Raw genomic sequence first — 25,154 nt, 5'->3', positions numbered from 1 at the left:
GGGGATGGGGGTGTTCATAGAGGATTCTTTGTTATTGAAATGTATTCAGCAAAGGAATGCAGAAGCTATTGAATGTAACCTAGGAAGGAAGGACATCAAAAATCTGGAAACATTTTAACTAAAAGGTTGGGGGGGGGGTCTTGTTTGTTTCCAAAGTTAATTTGCCTCTAACAACACAATTTTAGTTTTTGTTACAGCTGTTGAAAATTGGTTTGGGATTTTTACGTTTTAAAAAGTCCCTGCAACCATTAACCCATATTTAAAATACTATGCTAACTGAAGGGTTTAGATTTTCTGTTTCTGAGATAAGTGTTCCTGTTTTACTGCTAACAGGAGGCTGCAGTAAAGAGAGACTTCCTTTTCTTTTTATTACATTTACTGTGTAGTACTTAAATTTGTTTATGGACTCTTGATTTAAGTATTTGCTGTGTAATATTTCTTTTCTTTCTATAACTTCATTTTTTAGAGTTTTTTTTTAATTCTGTATTTAAATTTGACAGGGAAGAAAGTGTCAAGGAAGCTTTTTAAAACTTATGTTAGTTTGTATTTGTCTTTTAGCTACCATATATACTGCGAGAGCTGTAGTTTGGGAGGGAAGCATTTACTTGAAAACTATCAACTTTTTCATTACATTTTGAAGAGAATAATAGCATTAAAGGACTGTGATATTAACATTATTAGAATTTACTTCATACTGTATCAGGTGTCTCTTAGGTACTTTTGATGTATTAACTTTGAATTGATTGGATTAGATAGAGTTTAAAGCCTTCAGAGTTTGAATTGTTACACATTTTATGAGGTTTAGTGAAAATACTAATTTCTCACTTGTTAACCAGGTAGGCCATGGGTAGGGTCCTCTGAAGTCAACATTTGCTTATAGACTCCAATCTACTCTTGATCCAAGAGTGAAAGTTACAAGAAGGAGTTTTTAAATTTTTGTTTGTTTGTTTTTCCAGGTTTCATTTATTTATTTGACAGAGAGAGAGAGATCACAAGTACGCAGAGAGGCAGACAGAGGGATGGGGAAGCAGGCTCCCCGCTGAGCAGAGAGCCCAAGTTGGGCTTGATTCCAGGATCCTGAGATCATGACCTGAGCCAAGGGCAGATGCTTAACCCACTGAGCCACCCAAGTACCCCACCAGAAGCAGTTTTGATTTCAGATTTGGGGTCCTAAGGAATTTCCTTTTTTAAAAAATTAATATTTGAAACCAACCATATTTTAACTGTTTTCAGACAGTAGTAAAGTACCCATGAATAAAATTGCTTATATGCCCAAGGACGTAGTTATTTATATAATTATAATGACCTTCAAAACAGCTGGATACTTTCCTTTTGTCTTGACTTTAAATCAAAGGAGGAAGAATAATTCTTGAGAAGTATTGCTTGTTGGGGCGCCTAGGTGGCTCAGTGGGTTAAAGCCTCTGCTTTCAGCTCAGGTCATGATCTCAGGGTCCTGGGATCGAGCCCTCTGCTCAGCAGGGGCCTGCTTCCCCCTCTCTCTCTGCCTACTTGTGATCTCTCTGTCAAATAAATAAATAAAATCTTAAAAAAAAAAATGTATTACTTGTTCCACTGAGTTAAGGGGGAAAATTTTGCCACCCATTCTGGTCATGTAGTTCCCTGGTGACAATAAGGGACTCATGTTTCCACCATTTCTCTGGTCTCTCATGCAGAGAGAACGACCGTTATTCTTAATTTTAGGAGTGCACTGCTTCACTAGTAAAAGTAGGCAATTATCTGTTTTTCTGTGGACTTTTTGTTAATTCATGAGTTGGGTTGTTTGTTTTTTTAATTTTATAGGAAGCCTATGTTTAGTATTAAATCAGGTTTCTTAACTAATAGGAATCAGAGAAGGTAGGCACACCCATTTCAGCACCACTCTTTTGGACAAGTTATGTAATCTTGTTGAACCTCAGTTTGTTCCTCCTTAAAATGAGGATAAAAATAATTGCCATTATTTAGCATCATTTACTTTCTCACAATCCTCACCCCCGACCTTTGAGGCAGGGGCATTATCATTTTGTGTGTAATGCTGTAGGGCTAATGGCTTTTTTGTGTATTAGTCAGTTAATTTTTATTGGGTGCCTACTCTGCTAAATAGAGATGCAAGTGATGAATTAGACACACTTCTTCCCCTCAAGGCACAGCAAGGTTTTGGCACATGAACCCAGACCAGCAGGTGCTCTTCATGCAAGCAGTTGTTTGACTTTGAATGCAAGTAATATCAAACATCTCTCACACTGTCTCCTTATTGCACAAGACCCATTCCTGCTTGCATTCCTTCTCACGCTCATGTTCACTTTCTTGGTATGTTTATGGACTCTAACAGAATTATTAGAGACAAAAAGAGCTATGCTCATTGCCAAAAAAAAATTTTTGTTGTAAGTTAAAATAGAAGATTGTGCTCTGAAACAAAACACAATGTTTAAGGAGCACAGTGAAAGACATGAAAACAGCCCTGGCTTCAAACTTGGGAAGCATGAAAAACACTGATTTTTTTTTTTAACAGATTTTTATTTTAAAGTACAAAGTAGAATCCAAAACTTACTATACACTTGCATACTTTGTACAATAGAACATTAATCTCTACATTTGAGGATTGTGCTGCGGCAATTTATGTTATTTAAATAGTAGCTGTCACTACTAGTAGAAAAAGTGTCCTGTGGGCCTTAGTCTTCAGTTCTATAACATGTCCTTAATTTTGGCTAGATTCTAACATGACTAAGAAATAATTGGAAATTATTTTCTCTTATGATTTGGATGAAGCACGGATATTCATTTATACCCAAAGACTCTATATAAAGGCTGTGAATACCCGTATAGATTGTCTTTAGGGCCGTCCCTCGTGGCCTGGCTAGAACTGGTTTAACTTTCACATTTAAACAGTGGACTCCTTAGCTTACACTTTTATCTAAGTGGGCTCAGAACAGGTTCTGAGCCTTATACCTCTACAGAGCATTCACCCTTTTTCCCTTGGAATTTTTGATGCCCAAAAATCTCATTGAAGATATACCCTTATATATATATACCTAATCCTTAGCTATTTATTCCATTTCTCAAACTATGTTGCACCCTGTTTTTTGTTTTTTGTTTTTTTTTTTTAGGAAATGTGAATGAAAAACACACCTAAACAATACACACACACACACACACCCTTTAAAATTCTCAGTCACTTTTGTTCTGCCATAGATATAAAGGATCTCTAAATACCTGATTGGGGATATCTCAAAATTCAAGTCTTTGCTGGCTAGGTCCAAAACATAGTTTACATAGAAACATTGGCCAGCTCTGGCCCACTGCCTGTTTTTGTATGGCTCATGAGCTTAGGATGGATTTTACATTTTTCTGGCGGTTGGAAAAAAATTAAAAGAGGCATATTTCATGACATAATAAAAATTACATGAAATTTGTATTTCACCATCCATAAATGAAGATTATTGGAACACAGCCAGGCTTATTTGCCTGTGTTGTTGCCTCTGGTAGTTTCTTGCTACAGTGGCACTCCATCGTTGATCGTTGTTGTGCATCTACCCTCCCCCACTCTTCCACATCCCAGTTAGATTTATCATACCTGGGTAAAGTCAGGGCTGTGTCAATCTTGAAATGAGTGTGAAGAAAAGAAAAAATACTTTGAAGTTTGTATCTTTACGTGAAGTTGACTGGATGCAGCGGTGAGAAGTTACTTGTTGGAACATCTTTGTGCTATCCTTTCCTGCCCTTTTCCTGATGGAGCTGGACAACCAGGAATAGGAGGAAGTGCAAAGAAAAGTAACCTTTACTTTCTGGTTATTAAGTAAACAGTCTGAGTTCATATCTTTCTAGATATAGGATGTAATCATTTTTAAGTAGTGGGAATGTCCTTGACTTGGTTTCAGAGCAGAAAATTGAAACCATGTGTTCCTAAATAATACGCTACCATCGATTGAGCCTTGTTATGGGTCAGGCACTCTATTAAGAATTCTCATGTTTTTGGTGGTTTTTATTTGTTTATTAATTCACAATTCAATAAGGAGGAAGAAGAATCTAAAGTTAGAAAAGTTGATCATTCTTATTAACCAGTTCCTGTCCTTGATTCAAATAAGTTAGTGCTCTGAGTTCAGTTGAGGTTGGAGTAGGTCAACTTAGGATGTACATTTCCTCGCATCCCTGTTTTATAGTTTGCTTTATCATTTCTTTGTCTTTTGGATGAAAAACTAGGTTCATATTTTAGTTTCAGAGCTATAGTGGACGGCCAGGGGGATAAAATTACAGATTCGCCATTTTTGTCTATTCTTACTATTTAATGGTTCAGTTGAGAGCACATTTAATCTTCCTAACAATGAATACATCACACAGGTTTGGGGTGTTTTTTTGTTTTGTTTTGTTTTGTTTAAGATTCTATTTATTTGACAGAGAGAGAGAGAGAGAGAGCGTGCACAAGAAGGGGGAACAGCAGGCAGAAGCAGCAGCAGACTTCCTGCCGAGCAGGGTGCCTGATGTGGGACTCGATCCTGGGACCCTGGGATCATGGCCTGAGCCGAAGGCAGAGGCTTAACCAACTGAGCCACCCAGGTTCCCTCCATCACACAGTTAATAACAAATTTTTTTTTCTCTGTGGTACACAGAGGTATCAGTTTGACAGAGCTGCTTTTTAAAATGCAGTAAGTAGTGCTTTCTTATACGTGTTTAAGAGTGTAATACAAACACACTCACTAGAATAAACACACTCCTGTGAAAAAAGGAGGAAATCCTCCCAGTTGTGACAACATGGGTAGACCTTGAAGGCATTATGATGAGATAAGTCAGAGAAAGGCAAATAATGTATGCTCTCTCTTATATGTGGATTCTAAAAAAACCCATTTTACGAAAACAGAGTAGGCTGTTACCAGGACTTAAGGGGTAGGTAAATTGGGGGCACCTGGGTGGCTCAGTGGGTTAAGCCGCTGCCTTCGGCTCAGGTCATGATCTCAGCGTCCTGGGATCGAGTCCCACGTCGGGCTCTCTGCTCAGCAGGGAGCCTGCTTCCTTCTCTCTCTCTCTCTGCCTGCCTCTCAGTGTACTTGTAATTTCTCTCTGTCAAATAAATAAATAAAATCTTTAAAAAAAAAAAAAAAAAAAGGGGTAGGTAAATTGAAGAGATCTTGTTTTAAGGGTACAGACTGGCAACTAGTAGATAAATAACTTCTGGAGATCTAATGCCTAACATAGTGATTATAGTCAACACTACTGTATTAAACACTTGAAAGTTGTTAAGAGACTAGATCTTAACTCTTCTTTTTTTTTTTGTTGTTTTTTTTTTGTTTTGTTTTTGTTTTGTTTTTTTTAAGTTATTTATTTATTTATTTATTTTTTAAATTTTTTTATTTTATTATTATTTTTTTTATTTCCAGCATAACAGTATTCATTATTTTTGCACCACACCCCGTGCTCCATGCAATCCGTGCCCTCTATAATACCCACCACCTGGAAGATCTTAACTCTTCTTAACACAAAAAGGAAGTTGTAATTATGTGACATGGTAAAGATATTTGCTAAAGTTACCGTAGCAATGATATCCCAATATATAAATGTATCAAATCAAGAGGTTGCGTTGGTACCTCAAATTACACAGTGTCAGTTGTATTTCAATTACACAGATGTTTGTTGTTGTTGTTGTTTTTTAAATATTTTATTTGTTTATTTGACAGCTAGAGAGAGAGCACAAGTAAGCAGAGTGGCAGGGAGATGGGGAGAGAGAGAAGCAGGCTCTCTGCTGAGAGCCTGATGCGGGGCTCGATCCCAGGACCCTGGAATCATGACCCGAGCCGAAGGCAGCCGCTTAACCAACTGAGCCACCCGGGCGCCCCTACACAGATGTTTTTAAGAGTAAAATCCACAAGTATTTATATTGTAATCATTGGTTTTATAGGCCTACCTCTTCTTACCTTCTCACTTACCTGTCCCTCTCCTATGCCCCTCCCCATTACTAGAGAGGATTCTCTAAGCCCAGAGAGGCCTTGCCTTACTTCTTTTATATCTCTAGCATCTACCATAGTAACCTGGTAATTACTGTCCGTATCTATTCTTCATTGAATGAGTGAAGTTATGCGAAACAAAAGTGGTTTAGCCGTACCTCTTTCATATCTACCAAAGTATCGTGTCAAAAGATCATGGTTATTTTTTCAATAGTTTTGAGAAACGTATTTTCTAAAGGGTAATGTGTTTTCTTTGTCACCTAAAATATTTCTTTATAGATTAGAAAGTATATGTTGAAATTAAAAATAGCAATGTTAATCCTTAAAACTTAGGTGTGTGAAGGGCACTGGGTGGCTGAGATTGTTAAGTATCAGCTCAGGTCATGATCCCAGGGTCTTGGGATCAAGTCCCACATCAGGCAAGCCTGCTTCCCACTCTTCCTCTGCCTACCATTTCCCTTGCTTGTGCTTTCTCTCTCTTTTAAATGAATAAATAAAATCTTTTTTAAAAGTTTTTTAAGGGCACCTGGGTGGCTCAGTGGGTTAAAGCCTCTGCCTTCGGCTCAGGTCATGATCCCAGGGTCCTGGGATCGAGCCCCACATCGGGCTCTCTGCTCCGTGGAAAGCCTGCTTCCATCTCTCTCTCTCTCTCTGCCTGCCTCTCCGCCTACTTGTGATATCTCTCTCTGTCAAATAAATAAATAAAATCTTTAAAAAAAAAAAAAGTTTTTTAAAATGAGGTGTATGAAAAGAATAGTTAAGAGGAGTGAAAGAGTCTTTAGGTAAGGATCCCTTTTCTATTTTTCCGTATAGCTAAGAGACTGGAATTTTGGAACGAACCTTAACTTCAGCAGAATCAATTTGTAAATTTGTTGTCAATACACATAAAATTTTCTAAATGATTTACCATGACAATTAAATACCAAGATTTTAATCATTATAATTGCTTTCCTATTAGTTTAAAACACATAAAAAAGGTAAAGTATCAGTTACAAATCACTTATTTAAAAAATATAGCAGTTGACTAAAACTTAGCACTTTACCTATATAATTTGGATAGATGCTATTAAAATGAAACTTATTTATTTTTTATATGTTTAATGTTTAAAAATACATATTTTGGAGACACAGCCGTTTGTTGTGTATCTGTGAGACCCAGTGACCATTCTGTGATTAAAACCACCTTTGGATACAAGTATTCTCCTGTGGAATATCTGCTTTTAGAAATAAATATTAAATATGTTTTCACATAAATATAAACTTCTTAAGTTTTTTTTTTTAAGATTTTGTTTATTCATTAGAGAGAGAAGGAACAAGCGTGGGGAGGAGCCGAGGGAGAGGGAAATAATCTCCAGCCAACTCCACACTAAGCCTGTTAAGGCTCAGTCCCACTACCTTGAGGTTATGACCTGAGCTGAAACCAAGAGTCAGACACTCAACCAACAGCGCAACCCCTGTGCCCCTCGGGTTTTTTTAAGATTTTATTTTTAAGTGATCTGTACACCCAATATGGGGCTAGAACTTAGAACCCCGAGATCAGAAGTCACATGCTCTACTGACTGAGCCAGCCATGTGCTGCCCCAACTCCTTAAGTCTTTTTTAATGGTTACGTTAGTTTCATAGAGCTACTGAAACAAAGTACCGCAAACTGGGTTGCTTCACACAGCACATTTACGGTCTCAGGTTTGAAAACTAGAAGTGAGAAATCATTGTGTCAGCCGGGCCATACTGCCTCTGAAACTTGAAGGAGAGAATCCTTCCTTGCCTCTTCTAGCCTCTGGCCTTTGCTGGCAATGCTTGTTTACTGTTTGTCTCTTAGGTATATCTTTCCAGCCTCTGCCTCTTTTTTATGACGTGGCTCTCTTCTCCGAATGTGTCCTGTCTTCACACAATATTCTCCCCCCATGGATGCATCTTATCTCTGTGTCTCCTCTCTTCCTCTCTTTGTAATAGGACACCAGTCATCTTAACTTTATCTTAATTATATCTGCAAAGATTCTATTTCCAAATAAGACCCTATTCACAGGTACCAGGAGTTAAGACATCAACATACCTTTTTAGGGCAGAGAATCCAACCCATAGCAGTGATCTGTTCATACAGTAGTATATGAAGATTAAAAATCATTCCAGTGTGCAGTATTTTAAACAGCTTTATTGAGGTTGAACTAATGAATCTCAGTGAAATGCATAATTTTAACGGGCAGTTTGATGAATTTCGACAAGTTAACACAGTGATACCCTCACCACAGTCAAGATAATGAGCATGCTCATCATCCTGGAAGTTTCCTCAGGCCCATTTATAGTCCTTCCCTGCATCCCTAGGGACTTTGATCTGCTTTTTGTCACTCCAGGTTATTTTGTATTTTTTAGACTTTCATATAAATAGAATCATACAATAATGTTTTCTTTGCTTTAACTGGCTTTTTAACTCAGCATACTTATTTTGAGATCCATCCATGTCGTTGCTTATATCAACAGTCCATTTGATTGTATCCTTGAGTGATGTTCCATTATAACAGATAATTATTATCTGTTAAGCCAGTCACTTGTTGGTTGACATTTGAGTTCGTTCCAGTTTTTGGCTATTAAAAATAAAGCTGCTGTGAACATTCTTGTATAAGTCCTTGCGGGAACATGTGCTTTCATTTCTCTCAGTTGGAATGACTAGTTGTTAGGTAGCTTGTGTGTATTAAATTTTTTGAAAAATGTCTAGAAGCACCTGGATGGCTCAGTAGGTTAAATGATGGACTTTTGATTTCAGTTGAGGTCATGATCTCAGGGTCCTCTGGCTGTATGCTCAGCAGGAAGCCTGTCTCAGGATTCTCAAACCAGCCTCCCATCCCTCCACGCATGCACGCACTCTCTCTCTCCCAAATAAATAAATAATTTTTTTTTTTAAGTGTTAAAAAAGAAAAAAGAGGGGTGCCTGGGTGGCTCAGTCACTAAATGTCTGCCTTCAGCTCAGGTCATGATCCCAGAGTCCTGGGATCGAGCCCCACACTGGGCTTCCTCCTCAGCAGGAAGTCTGCGTCTCCCACTCCCACTGCTTGTATTCTCTTTCTTGCTGTGTCTCTTTCTGTCAAATAAATAAATAAAATCTTAAAAAAAAAATGTCTAAACTGAGTTACAAAGAGATTGTACCATTTATAGTCCCACAAGCAGTTTTTGAGGGATCCATTTCTCCACATTCTCACCAATGCTTTGGTAAATTTTTTTTCAATTTTAGCCATTTTGAGGGTGGGTAGTAGTATCTCATTGTGGTTATAATTTGCGTTTTCCTAATGACTCATGTAGTTGAGTATCAGTTGCTTATTTGCAACCCATCTTTTGCCTTTTATTGGGATGTTCCTTAATAGTATTAAGTTTTAACAGTGTTTGCTGTATTCTACATATAAGTCTTTTATCAGATATATATTTTGCAAATGTCTCTTCCCAGTCTGTGGCTTATCTTCTCATTTTTATCAGTATCTTTTGAAAAGCAAAGTTTTTATTTATTTTGATACTGTTGATTTTTTTTTTTCTGTTTATAAAGTTTGTGCTTTTTGTGTCCTATTTAAAACCTTTCAGGGCGCCTGGGTGGCTCAATGGGGTAAAGCCCCTGCCTTCAGCTCAGGTCATGATCTCAGGGTCCTGGGATCGAGCCCGCATATGACTCTCTGCTCAGCAGGGAGCCTGTTTCCTCCTCTCTCTGCCTGCCTCTCTGCCTACTTGTGATCTCTGTCTGTCAAATAAATAAAAAATCTTTGAAATAAAATAAAATAAAACCTTTCCCAAACCCACAGTCAATAAGATTATTAAAACATATGACTCATATAAATATAATCTCATTAATTATTTTTTAAAATCATCTTGGCCTTTCATACCATTTAGTGCTTTTCTGGCTATGTGGTAAGTACTTCACAGGCTCAGTGAATGCTCACAGGAATCCTGGAAGGTGCCATGTATTTCTCCCTTTTCACAGAGACAGGAAAGTATTGTTAGAGACTCATGCTTGGTAAGTTGGGCTGTTGGGATTTTAACCCAGGGCCATACTCATTTGTGTCTTATGTTCGTAGTGTGAGCTCTTAACCACAAAACTTGGGCTTCATATAGGTTTTAGAATAAGTTTTCTTAGGTGGAAGTTTTTAATATACTTGATCATCTCTTAAAAGTTAAAAATTTATCATTGAATATAAAAGTAAAGGTTAACCTCCTGTGCTTGCCTATAGGTAATAAGATTGAAACAAAAATGGAATTTTTCTCCCTCTTCTTCGTAGACATTTGCCAGAGAAAATATCCCGGTTTAAAAAACTAAGAATATTATATTTATATGTCATAATGCATATATTCCTTAAAATTGAACATTACAAGAATATCCAAGTTTGTATCTTTCCCAACAATATTGTCCTCCTGCCCCTAGCAAAGAGAATGTGAAGGGAACCAGACTGAGATAGAAAGCCGCAAATGAATCATTGCATGTAGGATGTTGACTTATGTTTGACAGTTGCTGCTGCCAACTTTAGTTTTTAATTCTGGCATGCAGAATTTGTTGGAACAAAACTGAAATTCTGCAGTGTTTTGGAAAATTTCAGTAACATTTTTCCAGGTGCTGGAAAATATATTTTTTGTTTCATGGTTAAAACTAATGGTAATAATCTTGGAAGTATCTGATATAAACTGATGCATAGGTATTTTAAACAATGAGGTTTTATCAAAGTATAGCTAGTTTAGGATTGCCTGGGTGGCTCAGTCAGTTAAGTGTCTGGCTCACATTATTCCGGGGAGTCTGCTTCTTCTCTGCCTTTCCCCCCAATTCATGTTCTCTCTCTCTCTCTCTCTCTATCTCTCACTCTCTCAAATAAAATCTTTAAATAAATAAAAAGTAAAATTATAGCCAGTTTAAAAGATAACAGTTTTACTGGATCTAGAAGTATAGTTTCTGTGGCAGTCAACAAATACCTTTAAAATGGCTTCAACTGGAAATAGTAGCTATTCAGCATCATTTGTAATTTTGGCTTTTCTCAATATGATGTACTTTATTTAAAGGATGTATTGCTAAATTGTGAGTTTCGCACCTTAATATGTAAAATATATTTGTCTAAGCATTCTTGGTTCTGTATGTACATTTATTAAGGTACTACTGTGTGCTGGGGAAATGGGGTTATGAACTTAATTAAAATATTCTTTATCTACTAATATGGAACCTTTTGTATGATGAAAAAATAGACATAAGGAGGTAATTAAAAGATATTGTGTATCTAGAGGAATAGCTGTGATGCTGATCACAGATCAGAGTGCATTAGTTACCTATTAATGAATAACAGATTACCCCCAAACTTAGGGGCAACTGGAGGTAGCACACTTTTTTGTAAAGGGCCAGATAATAAATATTTTAGGTTTTGCACACCACACATTCTGAGTCACAACTACTTAACTCTGCTGTTGTAGTATGAACACAGCCATAGAAAATGCATTAAGTGAATGAACATAGCTGTGTGTGTTCCAATAAAACTATTTACAGAAGCAGACAGTGAGCCACATTTGGTCTATGGGTACTGATTTACTGATTGCAGGCTTAAAACAATGAGCGTTTGTTATCTCACAGTTTCTGTGAGTGAGGAATCGAGGTATATCTAATTCAAGGACTTTGGCTTAGGGTCTTTTGTGATCCTCCTTTTGAGCTTTCAGTAAGGACTATAGTCTTCTCAAAGGGAGAAGGCTCAAAGGGAGGGGGCAATCCAGGAGAGGGAGAGAGTTTAAGATGGAGCCACAGTCTTTTTATATCCAAATCTCAGAAATAACTTAACCACTTTTGCAATAATTAGTCTTTGCTGGAAGCAAATCAGTAAGTCCAGCGTAATACACTGCAGATGAGGAGATTCCACAAAGGTGTTAACACTGCTAAAGAAAATCAATATTCAGCAGTAAGGCAGACTGTTCAGGATCAAAATTAAGTATAGGGACCACTGGGGGAGAGAGCTGGGGCTCATTTACAAATACAGCAAAGGAAGGTAGGATTTGTAGAGAACTGAGTAGGGGTTAGTAGAAAGAGAATTACTGAGAAGAAACATCACAGGTTATGGGGGATATTATTACAGTATTACTGATTATATCCCCCAGGCTATACTTTTCATCCCTATGATTTCTTTTACCTCTGTTAAATTTGTACATCTTAATCCCTTTCATTCTTTTTTGCCCATCCCCATACCCCCCAGGAGTCATTATTTTGTTCTCTGTATTTATGTAGTCTGTCTTTGTTTTTTATTTGTTCATTTATTTTTTTTAGATTCCACATATAAGTGAAATTATATAGTGTGTCTGTTTCTGTCTGGCTTAACTTCACTTGGCATAATACCTTGTAGGTTTGTCTGTGTTGTCACAAATAGCAAAATTTCATTCTTTTTATGGCTGCGTAATATTCCATTATAAAATATACATAACACATCTTCTTTATCCATTCATTTTTTTTTAAAGATTTTTATTTATTTATTTGATGGGGGTGAGGAGTGGGAGAGGGGGAAGCAGGCTCCCTGCTGAGCAGGGTCTCTGACATGGAGCTCAATCCCAGAACCCTGGGATCATGACCTGATGGAAGGCAGACACTTAATGAGGAGCCACCCAAGCACCCCTCATATGTGTTTTAAGCTAGTGTTTTTGTTTTCTTTGGGTAGATACCCAGAAGTGGAATTACTGGTCATATAGTATTTCTATTTGTAGGGGTTTGTTTGGTTTTTTTTGAGGAACCTCCATACTGTTGCCAAAAATGACTGCACCAGTTTACACTCCCACTAACAGTGCAGAGGGTTCTCTTTTCTCCACATCCTTACAAACAATTGTTATTTCTTGTCTTTTTGATAACAGCCATTCAGATTGGTGTAAAGTGATACCACATTGTGATTTTGATTTCCCTGATGTTTGTCACCTTTGTACATTTTTATATTTCCATCTGCTATTACAACGACTTAAAGAGAAGGTATTGTTAAACGGTACTATGATGAAATAGTATGTTTCATTGTCAAAATCCTGATTGCTTAGAGGTGTAATGGGAATGAAAAAATGATAATATTTGGGGAAGGAGCATGAATATGCATGGAACTAGAAATGGGCTGCAGCTTACGTGTGGGCTACTCATTTTTAATGTTTCAGCCATGTTTGAGGTGGGGAAGAAGAACTTACAGGATTGTTTCCTGGCAAGATGCTTCTCTGTGAATGAGTGTAGGGTGATCTTCTCAGCTATATATAGAGAGAAAGAGCAACTGAGATTGATCAACTCAATTACCAGTTAAAACTGGTGTATACCAGTGAGTTAACTGTCAATCATAATAGAAGTGGAAAAGTATCAGACCATCTCAGAAAACCAGTCCACGTTTTTAGAGCTTCTGGTTTTTACAGGAACAGACCAAACAACAACAACAAAAGAAACAAAAGAATAAATAGGAATCTGAAAAATCTCAGAAAAAGAATGGAAGGTCCAGCCAGAAGCTTTCAAAAGAATCTTTTCCAGACAGGATTTCCCTGGGCACTGTGGTGTACAGAACAAAAGCAGTGATGCTCTGTGGAAGTGATGAGAAGGAAAGGGGTGGAATGACTGGACCGGATTCTTTTCCTGAACCTTCCCCCAGTGCTGTGGCAGCTGCTGAGGCATCTCAGTGAAAACTAGTGGAGGACAGCCTGCTCACACTTAAGAGTCTGTAATTTTGAAATAGTAGAAGTCAAGCATCTCTGTACTGAGCCTTCTTTAAAATTTACTGTGCTATTACATTCCTGTAGGAAGAAATTAAGAGCTTAAATATATATTATGGTTACATGCTGTAGAATTTATGGATCAAGTGATGTATGGAATTTGCTTGAGAATATTTTATGGTTGAAAAATAGATAAATTGGTCATGGTTTGATAACTTTTTTCATTGAGTTGGGTTTGATGGGATTCATTTTACTGTTCGTACTATTTCAATATGTGCTTCAAGGCTTCAGTAATTAGAGTATATAATTGTTTCATATGTATCATGAGAAGTGGCACAGTTTTATTTTTTAAGCATATTTTAAAAGATTTTGTCTATTTATTTGAGGGAGAGAGAACGAGCAGGCATAGGGGTGGGGTAGAGAGAGAGGAAAAAGCTGATTCCCTTGCCAAGCAGGGAGCCCGATGTGGGGCTCCGTCCCAGAACCCTGGCATCATGACCTGAGCTAAAGGCAGAAGATTAGTTGACTGAGCCACCCAGACACCCCAAATGATACAATTTTAACTTTAACCTCCTCATATGTAACTATCACATTAGAATTTATCACTTGGCTTATCAGTGGTTGTGCCTAATCAACATTCATAACAGTAGTCTGTCAGCTACTTGCCTGTCAGTAATCTATAAACCCAACCAAGATTTCAGCATCTGTGGCTCTGGCATGTGTAATTTGGAGGTTGATGGGAGGAGGTGGATGGAAAGAGATAGAAGCTCCTTACCTTAACTAGGATGTCTACTTATGGTAATTATTATTATTTTTTTAAGATATTTATTTATTTGTTTGAGAGAGAGGGAGCATGATGGGATTGGTCAGAGGGAGAAGCAGACTCTCCGTTGAGCAGGGAGCCCATTGTGGGACTTGATCTGGAGACTCCAGGGTCGTGATATGAGCCAAAGGCAGTTGCTTAACCAACTGAGCCACCCAGACACCCCTTATGGTAATTATTAAGCCTTTTACAATTTGTATCAAAAGAGATTGGACTGAACTTCTCATTTACTGCTCTTATCTCCCTGGCAGAGATAGATTTGTTTCATTTGTAAGACATTCATTTTGTAGGACAGTTTATGTTTATTTTGAGAATAAGAGCTTGGCCAGTGGAATGTGGGCCATTAAGATAGCTTTTCGAGTCTAGGTTAGCAGAGACTAGGTCCAATATTTGGTATCACCACTTAGTAATTGACTATTACAAGTCACTTATTTTTAGGAGCTTGAATTTCTCCATTTACCAGCTGAATAATATTAACAGATTTAGAGTTATTCAAGGAGGATTTATTATATTTCATTTTGGCTATCAAATCCATTTTAATACTTGGAAAGATACATTTATTTGCAAAGCAGAATGTTAGTTTCTCTTGATGTTATGCTTTGCTTCTTGAGTACCTGTTAGTACCTGTTAGTAATCTGTTGGAATTCAGCTACCTTTTCTCTCTTGAAAGACACCTTGTTAAAAGTTAAGTGCTGGAGCCACTCAACATGTCCAAGATTCTCAGGGTGCCTGGGTGGCTTAGTCACTTGGGCATCTGACTCTTGATTTCACCTCAAGTCGCGATCTCAGGGTCCTGGGATCCTGTGCTCAGAGTGGAGTCTCCTTGAGATTCTCCCTCTCCCTCTGTCCTTCCTTTCTGTCTCTCAAATAAATAAATAAATCTTTAAAAAAAAAAAAAGTACAAGATTCTCAAAGTATGATGAAATCAAGAAAGAATACCCAAGGAAGCATGTACTCATAATTCTCATAATTTGGGACAATTTGTTTCTTGCCAGCCAGTGCCAGACCTTGTGGCAGAAATTGATGTTTATAGTGGAATGAATGGTAAATGAGCTGCAGGAAAGCCTCCAGCTTCTTTCTCTGCCTCTTCAGTCTTGAAAAATGTAAGAGGGAATGCAAATGTTACTAAAGAACCAAAATGTTAATCATGGTCTGTCTGAACCGGCTTCTACACAGCTAGGGATTATGGCCTCTGGGCTCTGTAATGACTCAGACTGTCTATATTTACATGGAAACATTAAATAAAAGGGAAGGTAAACTGGCTTGTTCATATGTATTTAAGCAGTTTGCATGGAGGCAATCTGTACATGTGTAGCAAGGATACAGATAGATATCTGGATGAGAAAACAGTGACATTACTTTATGAGCCATTATAATATTGAGCACTGATTACATTTGTGCTCAGGGTAATAAACTGTACCATGAGATTTCCCCCTCATCCCTTCCCCCTCTGTCCCTGAAAGCATTCGTGCATCCCTTATGACTTAAGTGTTTATCATGACAGCTGTGTTAAAATTTGAGTTTTGCCCTTTTATTTTTTTTTTTTTTTAAATATTTTATTTATTTATTTGACAGACAGAATCATAAGTAGGCAGAGAGAGAGGAAGAAGCAGGCTCCCTGCTGAGCAGAGTGCCCGATGCGGGGCTCGATCCCAGGACCCTGGGATCATGACCTGAGCCGAAGGCAGAGGCCTTAACCCACTGAGCCACACAGGTGCCCCGAGTTTTGCCCTTTTAAAATGCTAATTGTTCTGTACCTTCACTTTTGCCAACATCTTAACTCTTAGTAATTAATATGGTGATTGTTTTTCATTTATCCTTTTAACACAGAACTATTTCCTTTATTTCAGAGCAGTTTTATCTGAAAGGATAAAACTTGCTTAAAATAGTCACGTGGTCATTTGTCTCTACTAGTTTGGAATATTGCTATCTGTGGAAGAATAGAAGCTACTACCACTTTTAATAAAGGCAGATCATTGACTTTTTTGTTTTTGTTTATTTTTGCTTTGTATTTCTTACATTAGAAAGATCATTGACTTTTGATACAACTGTTATAGATTCAGTCATTTGAGGACTAGACAGCTCTTTCACTCAGGCCATATGGTTTTAATAGTTTATGCAAACCATTCTCAGCATTTCATCTTTTGATTTGCTTTTCTACCTAGATTCCAGGCTGTTTGAGAACTCAATTATTTTGCCTTATTTTGCCAGCTTAGAATTTGACCTGATGCCAAGTTAGTTTTGATGACATTTTGCTTCCTTACATGCCTTGAAAAGAGATTGTTTTGTGTCGTTATGCTCAGATAGACAGTGTCATCCAAATACACATTTGCTGTCCTAAACTGAAACCCTTGGCATCAGTTCTGTTTGGAAAACGATTAGAGCAGGAGTCTTCATGCCCTTCGGTCAAGAAGGTTTAAGTTTCATTTAATATGATTTAACTAATTAAATATTAAAAGACAACACACACACGTGTGTGCATGTGCACATTTGTAAACCCCAATTATGAAAACAACTGAAATAGTCTTCGTGAGCTCCATGGTATTGTTTCTCTCTCCAAGACTTTTTCTCAATTTTTCTCTTGTACATTGTTCTTTAGAGATAGTATTTCTGGAAGGTTTGTGGTTGGGTGGAAACTGGATTATGTCTCTAGCCTCTTTGTGGCAGATAGAGGAGGAGGAGGGAGCAGTGTCCTATAGAAGTCCTGGAAGAATGGAGAGGAAGAAAGCAGGCTGAACACAGACAGCTCTTGTGAAGTTGGTCCAACACTAGCCTGTTTAGGATTACAGATGGAGCTACCGAGATGTCTGTAAAGGGAAGGGAAAGAAGGACCTCAGGGCTGGTCTGCTCTCTGTTGCGGCTGCTGCCATGTTTCACAGAGCACTTGCAGTACAGTGACTCCCGTTCCTTCTTGGGGCCCACCATTAGGTTCAACTTTCATGTATATGGGGAATGAAAGCAAGGTAGATGATGAGACAGAAGAGATGATAAAAATAAGGTAATGTAACATCTCAAAAGCACATTTTATGACAGAAATTGTTTGAGATATTATTGTATTACATTTTAGATTTTGCCTGATCCCCTCAGAAAATGTGGAAACTCAGAAACATGGGACAGGCCTTGAAGCCCTCTCAGGTCTGGCTTTCAGGCCCTCCTGAAACTGTGCTTGGCTGTAGCCACAGATGGGCTCTTTGTGTGACCATCCCCTGCAGAGATGACATGTGAGTCAGTGCTAAGCAGTGCATATGGTCCTTTTCACCACAATATACTGAAATTGAGGGACCATTTAGGAAACAGGCTTCTGCTTAGGTATTCCACAGCAAGACTCTTAGGACAGGGAGGGAAACAGGAATAGCTGTGACCAAGGAAAGCTATACAGCACTCACACCAAGTAGCACAGAATACCCCAGAGCCAAGTGAGTGGGTGCATAGTACATGATCAGGAAGCTTACAGTTCTTATCACCAGCCTCCTTATAGCCTTGAAGATGAGAGAGAGCTTACTGAAGATTAACATAGGTTCCTTTATTCTCTTCTTTTGTTTCTTGAGCACTGAAATGGAGGTGTGTCCCCTTGTTTGCCTCTTTCCTGGGTCAATACCTAGTATGAAAATATTATCAGAACTCAGATTGACTGGTTGGTCCCCAAACATGGCCCTTGAGGCAGAGATTGCTCATTGGAAGGGATGCCTGCTCTGTACTGGGAGGTGAGGAAGAGTGGGCGCTGCCTTATCCTCTTGCCCCAAATTGAACGTTAAGTTTGTTCTTGGAGAAAGAGTGAGGTCAGCTGACTTGAGCTCCCCTCTAACTGGCCATTCTATTATGCTAGACTTTTTAATGTTATAATCTACTCCTCCCATCCCTTTCTAGTTTCTTTTTTTTTTTTTTTTAATTTATTTTGACAGAGAGAGATCACAAGTAGGCAGAGAGAGAAGGGGAAGCAGGCTCCCCGCTGAGCAGAGAGCCCAATGTGGGGCCCAATCCCAGGACCTTGAGACCATGACCTGAGCTGAAGGCAGAGGCTTTAACCCACTGAGCCACCCAAGCGCCCCCCTTTCTAGTTTCAAATGCACATTTGGTTGTTTTAAGTGAGACAGATGCCTCATACTGGATAAAGGACCCAATGAGGTCTAAGAACAGTCAATTAAGAATCCTAATTTTGGCCTCTCATATTGACAGAGGTTCAGTTGTGATCCAATCAGGAGAGAAAAACCACACAGTAATTTGAAGGAGGAATGTTTAATAAAAGATTTTTTTTTTTTAAGTTATTAACTCCAGCAGGGGTTTGCAGTAGTAAGGGATTGGCTAGTAAGAAGTAGAGAGAATGCAAAGAGTATTGAACAGCTGCTATATTCAGTAGCTACCACTCCAGGGCTGAAAAATTCTAGCAAGGGGGAGCCCTCCTCCCCAGCCAGGACTTACTGCTCTTGGGGATAGCAGAGGAGTTGCTATGGTCCTGCACCAGTGAAACATGCTAGAAGTCTGAACTTGTAGGAAAACCTCCCTACAGGTGGCAACAAGGGGCTTCATTCCAGAACTGCTGGGAGTGGGGAAGGTGGGCAGTGTGGTGGTTGGAGAGGCAGGCAGCCTGGTCAGTGTGCTGTGGGCTGCCACTCACTGCAGGAGCCAGAGGCCTCCTGCTGCAGAACCACCAGGCAAGCTGCTTGCCAACTGGCTGCTTTTGGCTGCCATGCCCACTCGAGCTGGACGCTGAAGAAGCTGTGTGTGCTGCTGGAGGCTAAACCGAAGAAAGCTCTGCCCACAGGAGCTTGCCAGGAGAGCCTGCAAGGACTAGTATGCAAAACCCTTTCCTCTGGTCGGTCTCTCCAGCGCCCTCTGCTGAAAGGCCCCTGGGCCAGCTGGTAGAGGAAAAAGACCACTTCCATCATCAGCACACCAAAGATAGGCCAGTAATCTTCCATCAGGAAATGAAGTGTCTGTTTGTAGTCATAATAATCATACTCTTATATATTATTTCTGGATTCATAGAATATGTCTCTTTGAAAAGAGCTAAAGGATCTGAAAAAAGAGCTTCATACCTAACCCTGTAAACTACTTTCAAAAACCCAGACTTCATTCTGTCACAGAGAATAGTGAGCTATATAGGGAGAGAGAAGAGCTGGAGACAGGATCCAGAAGAAAGGGAGGAATATGCAAAAGACACCTGGGAGAAACTGAAGCTCTAGCTTTGTGCTAGATAGCCTTATAATGACATCACTAGGTGCTCAGGCCTCCTATGACCTTATATAATTTCCACATCTTTTATTCACATTAATGATAACTCTCACTCATAGTAGTTAAGACAGTTTCTTGTCTTTCTATACGCACTTCACAAAATTTGAAGTTAGTGAAAGAGAAGAAGCCTTTATAAAGTTTGCAAAAAAATTTTTTTCAGTTCTTCTACTTAATCCTATCCAATATTTTCAAATGTTGAATGCAATAAAATACATGAAAAATATGTTCTATGTTAAGAATAAAACAACTGAAGATGAAAGATACATAGATTGAAATTTGAAGGGGTTGTATTCACTTGACTTGAGTACAAGTTTTTTTCTGTCTCTCTGTACTGAAACTTACAGTTTTGTTTTACCTTACCATTGAGGAAAGTAGACCTCATGTTAAGCTTATTCACAAAATAAAAACTCCCATTGACTTCCTCTCCCAACTTAGCTGAAGGTCAGTGGTCAGGGAGATATCCTTGGCTGAGTCAGAACTAAAATAAGAATGTCATTTAGAGCCAGAAAGTTTAGTGCTGATGGCTACCCCTGCCATATAAGGAGCCTGTGGATTCACTGAAGGGTTTCCCTGGTAAGCCGGGCATTCTCGTAAGTCAACATTCTTAGCTAAAAATACTGTTCTATATTTAAAATACAGGGCTTTCTCAAATTCATCTGTTTTGGTTAGGACACAAGGTATCTTTTTAAAAAGATGTTTAGGGGTGAGAATATATGTTAGTGGGTCACAGTATGAATAACAGGAAGAAATGATTTGGATAATGGAATATCTGCTACAGAGATATTTTCCAGTGAGGATGTTTGAAAAATCAGAGAAAAAATGCCCAGGTTATGAATTCTAAGAATGTTTTTTTAGTTGACCAAACACTCTACTTATTTGAGCAACTATGGGGATCTAGTGAGAGTTTGTTAGAAAGCATATAGATTTCAGACTGCTGTGATGTTAAGAGAGTTATCTTTACTGACAAGAGAATGTCATGCTTAAGTACATACTGAAGCTACTCTGAGTTGTCTTGAATTTCTGGGGACGGTGGTAGCTTACCAGCACCTCCCCAGCTCTGTTGTGCAGCACCTTTTCACAAAAGGGCCAGTATGATTAATTGCCTACTAAGAGTGTTTGATGTAAAGACTCTAGAAGTTTTCACACCAAAGGGCTCATGGTATTCTTGAGAGGAGTACCTCTGCAATGCAGAACACAATGTGGAATCGACTAAAATCTCACCCACTCACTGAACAGGATACTCAGTGAGCTCTGTAGATGCTAAACAGATTAGTACAGGCTAGAATGCTCAAAGGAGGCTTTTTAGAAAAGACCTTGAATAGAAATTTGAGGATGGGACAAGTTTCAGATAGAGAGTTCAGGGAAAAGGGGGTCAGTGGTATTCATCTAAAGAACTTTATGTCCTTTCATGATCAGTACTAGGAATAAAGATAATTCTGAACAATCACCATGCAACAGTCTTGCCTTTATTTACAGTCATGTGTGTGTTATGTATTTTATAAGGAACAGAGATCAACATGTTGAAGTGCTTATCTCTAGATGACAAGAATATGAGTGAATCTTCTCTGCCTTTTATAAATGCTCCTTAACAAGCTGTGTTGCTTTGGAGCTGATGGGGGTGAAGAAATTCAACTTGCCAAACAACACAGTGCAACCCAGTGATCCTGTCGCAGAGTACTCATGCTCCTCTAGATGTGGGGCTTCCAAAAACTAAGGCTGCTCCATTGTTATGTCAATTGTTAGTTTTCTGTTATTACTGATTTTTGCCTTGTTGCCACACATTCTGCTACTTTCCCAGTCTTGATTTTGTATATCTTTCTTTCTGTAATGGGTTGCCTTGTGGGATGAGAAAGTCATCATTATTGCAGAGATAGGGTGGCTAGTTGTAGGCAGCAAGTCAGTGCTCTTGTGCCTGTGCCAGGGAAGGATACCACAAGTATTGAACTCTGTTGGTTTCTCTCTGCGCATGGCTCAGAATGTCTCTTAATAAAGTAGACCTGTCAGTGTCAGAGTGTCACGGAGGAGGGGGAAAGCACTGTAAGGAGCTTTATTTCAGTCCTGTTCCTTGTTTCAGTCTTCCCTAGGCTCTGTATCTTCTATGTGCTAAAGTGGATGGGCATTTGTTGGTTGGGTAATGTTGGAAAACTTCCAGAGATTGTCCAGAAAGAGGTACTTCCCAAGAAGTAGGCAGCTAAGTAGATTGTCAGTGCTTGTTAATTTAAGATTGAAAAACTGAACTAAAATTTGCAATAATTTGTGCCTGTTGTGGGCAGAGTATTCCTGAGCTACAGATTACCTCAGGACCTGTCTTGTGTCACAGAACCCTCAGGGCACTGAGGGGAGCATGTGGCAGCTCTCACCTAATGGCACCTGAGTAGGGACTGTCTTACTGTGGGCATCAAGAATAAAACCAGGACAGTTCCAGACACCAGATGAGGAATTTTTATGTCACCGGCTTTCACTAGAAACATTATATTTTTATTGTTGATTTTAGTATGGAAAACATGCCTGAAGTTTACTTCTTGAAAATTATCAACTTGAGATTGAGTTGTGTTTCACTCATTTTCCTTATGAAAGATATGAACATACTTCTTAAAACAGCACAAAATTTGGGATGCTATAAATCTTCAACACCAAAGATTCTCTAACTTTTAGGTGAGTTTCATTTAAGAAGGTGCTAGAATCAGATAAAAATAACCTTCTGGAGTCCCAGCCTCTGGGTCACTGCTGTGCTGATCTGAGTGTTTGGGATGAGTGGGAGGCCCTGGGAAGGCAGTAATTAGTATATAGGGAGGTCCTTTAAGTCTGTTCTTTCCTCCTTATTAGGCAATAATGTTTTCTACTTATTCTCCTCAGTTATTTCCAAGGTACAGAAACAAAGTTAGATCAAGTGGTTCTTCCCTGCTTTGATCATGATCCATAAGCAGCACCCATGCAGGCAGGTAACAAATGTGTCTTTCTTTGAAGTTGGTTTAAGATGTGCATCTTATTTCTTTCTCACTCTCTTGCCTCTGTTGTAATAAATACTTTTTTTTTTGCTTGTGCAATCCAGAATTAGGAAACAATTTTAACAGACAAGGCAAAATGGCATGTTAATTGCAACTCTATCCTCTCTGACCAGCTGACCTTTGGCTCTTTCCTCACTGTCTGTTGAAAGAAAACAGTGCATTTGTCCTGGTCACTGGGAAATGAGAAAGAACTTTCCAGCTCCATTATCTTTACTTGCATGTCATGATTCTTGTGTTTTTGGTATAGTAGAGGGAAAATCAGATTAAATTTTCCATTTGAGTAGAATAGGGACTCGTAGTGAAAATAATTCATTTTTCCATATGTTAATTTACCCAGGCTGTCTCAACAGTTTGAATATCCCAGTGTTCATGGAAGCCTTTGATTGAAGTTGGAGAAACTACATTCTAGTAGTTGTTATTGACAAGTGCTTGGCCTAGCCATCCACATAAGCACAGCTGTCTGTGGAATGGTATAAAATATGTAATAGTACTACCTTTTTTTCTGTATTAGAGTCCTGTGTTTTAGAAGCAGTTGGTCAATATGTTCAGCTTGGATTTTAAAAACCACTAGTTAAGTTGTTGTTATTTGAGAGAATTTAAAATACCAGTTATTAAAAAGTTGAGTATTAATTTTGGTAACCATGCATATGATTATATCTGGGCTTTTTAAGTTATTTGAGCTCCTGGAAATAGCTACAATATTTTTGTGTGATATCTCTAAGTAAGTTATTTATCTTTGGCTAGGTAGTATGTTGGGTGGGATTTCTTTTGCCTGAAATGGCGTTCGCTGGATGGGTGGAATCTAAAGGCCTTCAGCATTCTTTACAGGAAACTGGAATGGTCATCTTAACATCAGATCTGCTGTGTGTGGTTTAGATCTAACAGACTATTAGATGCAGTCCACCAGTATCCCAGGTCCTGCCTGCTGTTGTCTGAATGTTTGTGTCCTCCCAGAATTCATATACCAAAATCTTAGCCCCCAAAGGTGATGGTATTGGGAGGTGGGGCCTTTGGGAGGTTCTTTGGTCATGAGGGTGGAGCTTTCATGAATGAGATTAGTGCCCTTGGAAAAGAGGTCACTCAGAGCTTCCTAGCACTGGCTACCACATGAGGACACAATGAGAGGGAATGAGCCAGGAAGAGGGGAGAGGGGCACTTACCAGAACCCAAGCATGTTGGCACCTCAATCTTGGACTTTGAGCCTCTGTAACTGTAAGAAATAAATTTCTGCTGTTTGTAAGCCATATGGTCTGTGGTATTGTGTTGTAGCAGCCCAAATGGACAAAGACACAGCACAGCATGTCGCTCAATGAGTGGTAGAGTTTGGCCCACAGTAGATGAAATATAAATGTTGAAACTCAAAAAATGTTGAGTTTATGAAATATAAGTCTGTCTTCTGTGGATTGGGATTCAGACCTGTTCTATGGAGCCTCTCAAAGACTTTAATCAACCATGATGAGTAGGGCTGATTAGATTATAGAACCTCTTGGGAAGAATCCTTAAGGAGCCATGCATGGGCCTTGGGAAACCCTAGTTCTTCAGCAAAAGCCACTTAACAGGCTCACTATTCAGACAAAACTGGCTTTTGGAATATTTTTTTAAAAACAGCTTCCTACCCTACTTCAAGGACTATTTTGATGCCACTATAGTGGTGGTAGTAATTTCCATCAGAGGTGCTCAGATAAATATTTTTCTCATGGCTGCAGTCACAGTCTAAAAGGATTGTTTATATTTCTTAGAGCAACATTATTAAGTGTCAAAAATGGTTTGAAAGTAGCAAAATGCTTGGATATTAAATTTAAGCAGTAGTGTTGATTTGGACTGAAATGACCCCCCCCCCCATGGTCTCTTGGAAAAATAACCACACATTTATTTTAGCTCTCTTCTTGGTAACCTGGGTAAGAAGTGATTGACCAACCGACTCCCTTACGCAGTCCTTTTGGGTAAATAGTGCCACCTAACCTTGCAATGGCCACATGGTTACTGCTCTTACTCAGGTACTAGGACACACACAGACAGCCCTTTTCACTCAGTACCTGGCACTGAAGTAGAAATCTTCATCCTTATTTGCTTGAATGATGGAAGAAAACATATATATCCATATATTATTTCCCTAAGACCCTTGTATTCTCATAGAACAGGCTGTGACTTGTATTGTTTAGTCATTCCGCAAGCACTTCTCAGGTATCCCTTAGGCCTGTTGCATTGTGATCTCATAATAAAAGTTCCATATGTTCAGAAATGATGTAAAATAATGCAAATAAGCAAACAGAGGAATAATGTGAGTAGTTAACTTTTTTCCTTTTTTTAAAAGTAGGCTCCCATCAGGGAGATTCCAATCAAAGCCACATTGAGATAGCACCTTACACCTGTTAGAATGGCCAAAATTAACAAGACAGTAAACAACATGTGTTGGAGGGGATATGGAGAAAGGGGAACCCTCTTACACTGTTGATGGAAGTGCAAGTTGGTGCAGCCACTTTGGAAAACAGTGTG

The 25,154-nt window shown here is 38.8% G+C and overlaps 1 protein-coding gene and 1 long non-coding RNA gene across 5 annotated transcripts in view; one reads left to right on the top strand and one right to left on the bottom strand.

Annotated features, from left to right (window-relative positions):
- LIMS1 (LIM zinc finger domain containing 1) overlaps positions 1 to 25,154 on the top strand; it is a 141,604-nt gene that overhangs the window by 82,958 nt on the left and 33,492 nt on the right. The gene's annotated exons all lie outside the window — the stretch shown is intronic.
- Positions 3,358 to 24,820, bottom strand: LOC116595389. The gene is made up of 3 exons (XR_004287652.1): positions 24,695 to 24,820; positions 23,819 to 23,868; positions 3,358 to 3,732 (listed from the first exon to the last, which is right to left on the bottom strand). It is a non-coding gene; the product is annotated as an uncharacterized LOC116595389 (long non-coding RNA).

This window comes from Mustela erminea, chromosome 7 (genome assembly GCF_009829155.1).
Source record: "Mustela erminea isolate mMusErm1 chromosome 7, mMusErm1.Pri, whole genome shotgun sequence".
In the NCBI taxonomy this organism is placed as follows: Eukaryota; Metazoa; Chordata; class Mammalia; order Carnivora; family Mustelidae; genus Mustela; species Mustela erminea.
The sequence above is the reverse complement of the archived record's forward strand: the minus strand, read 5'-3'. Positions and strand labels throughout refer to the sequence as shown.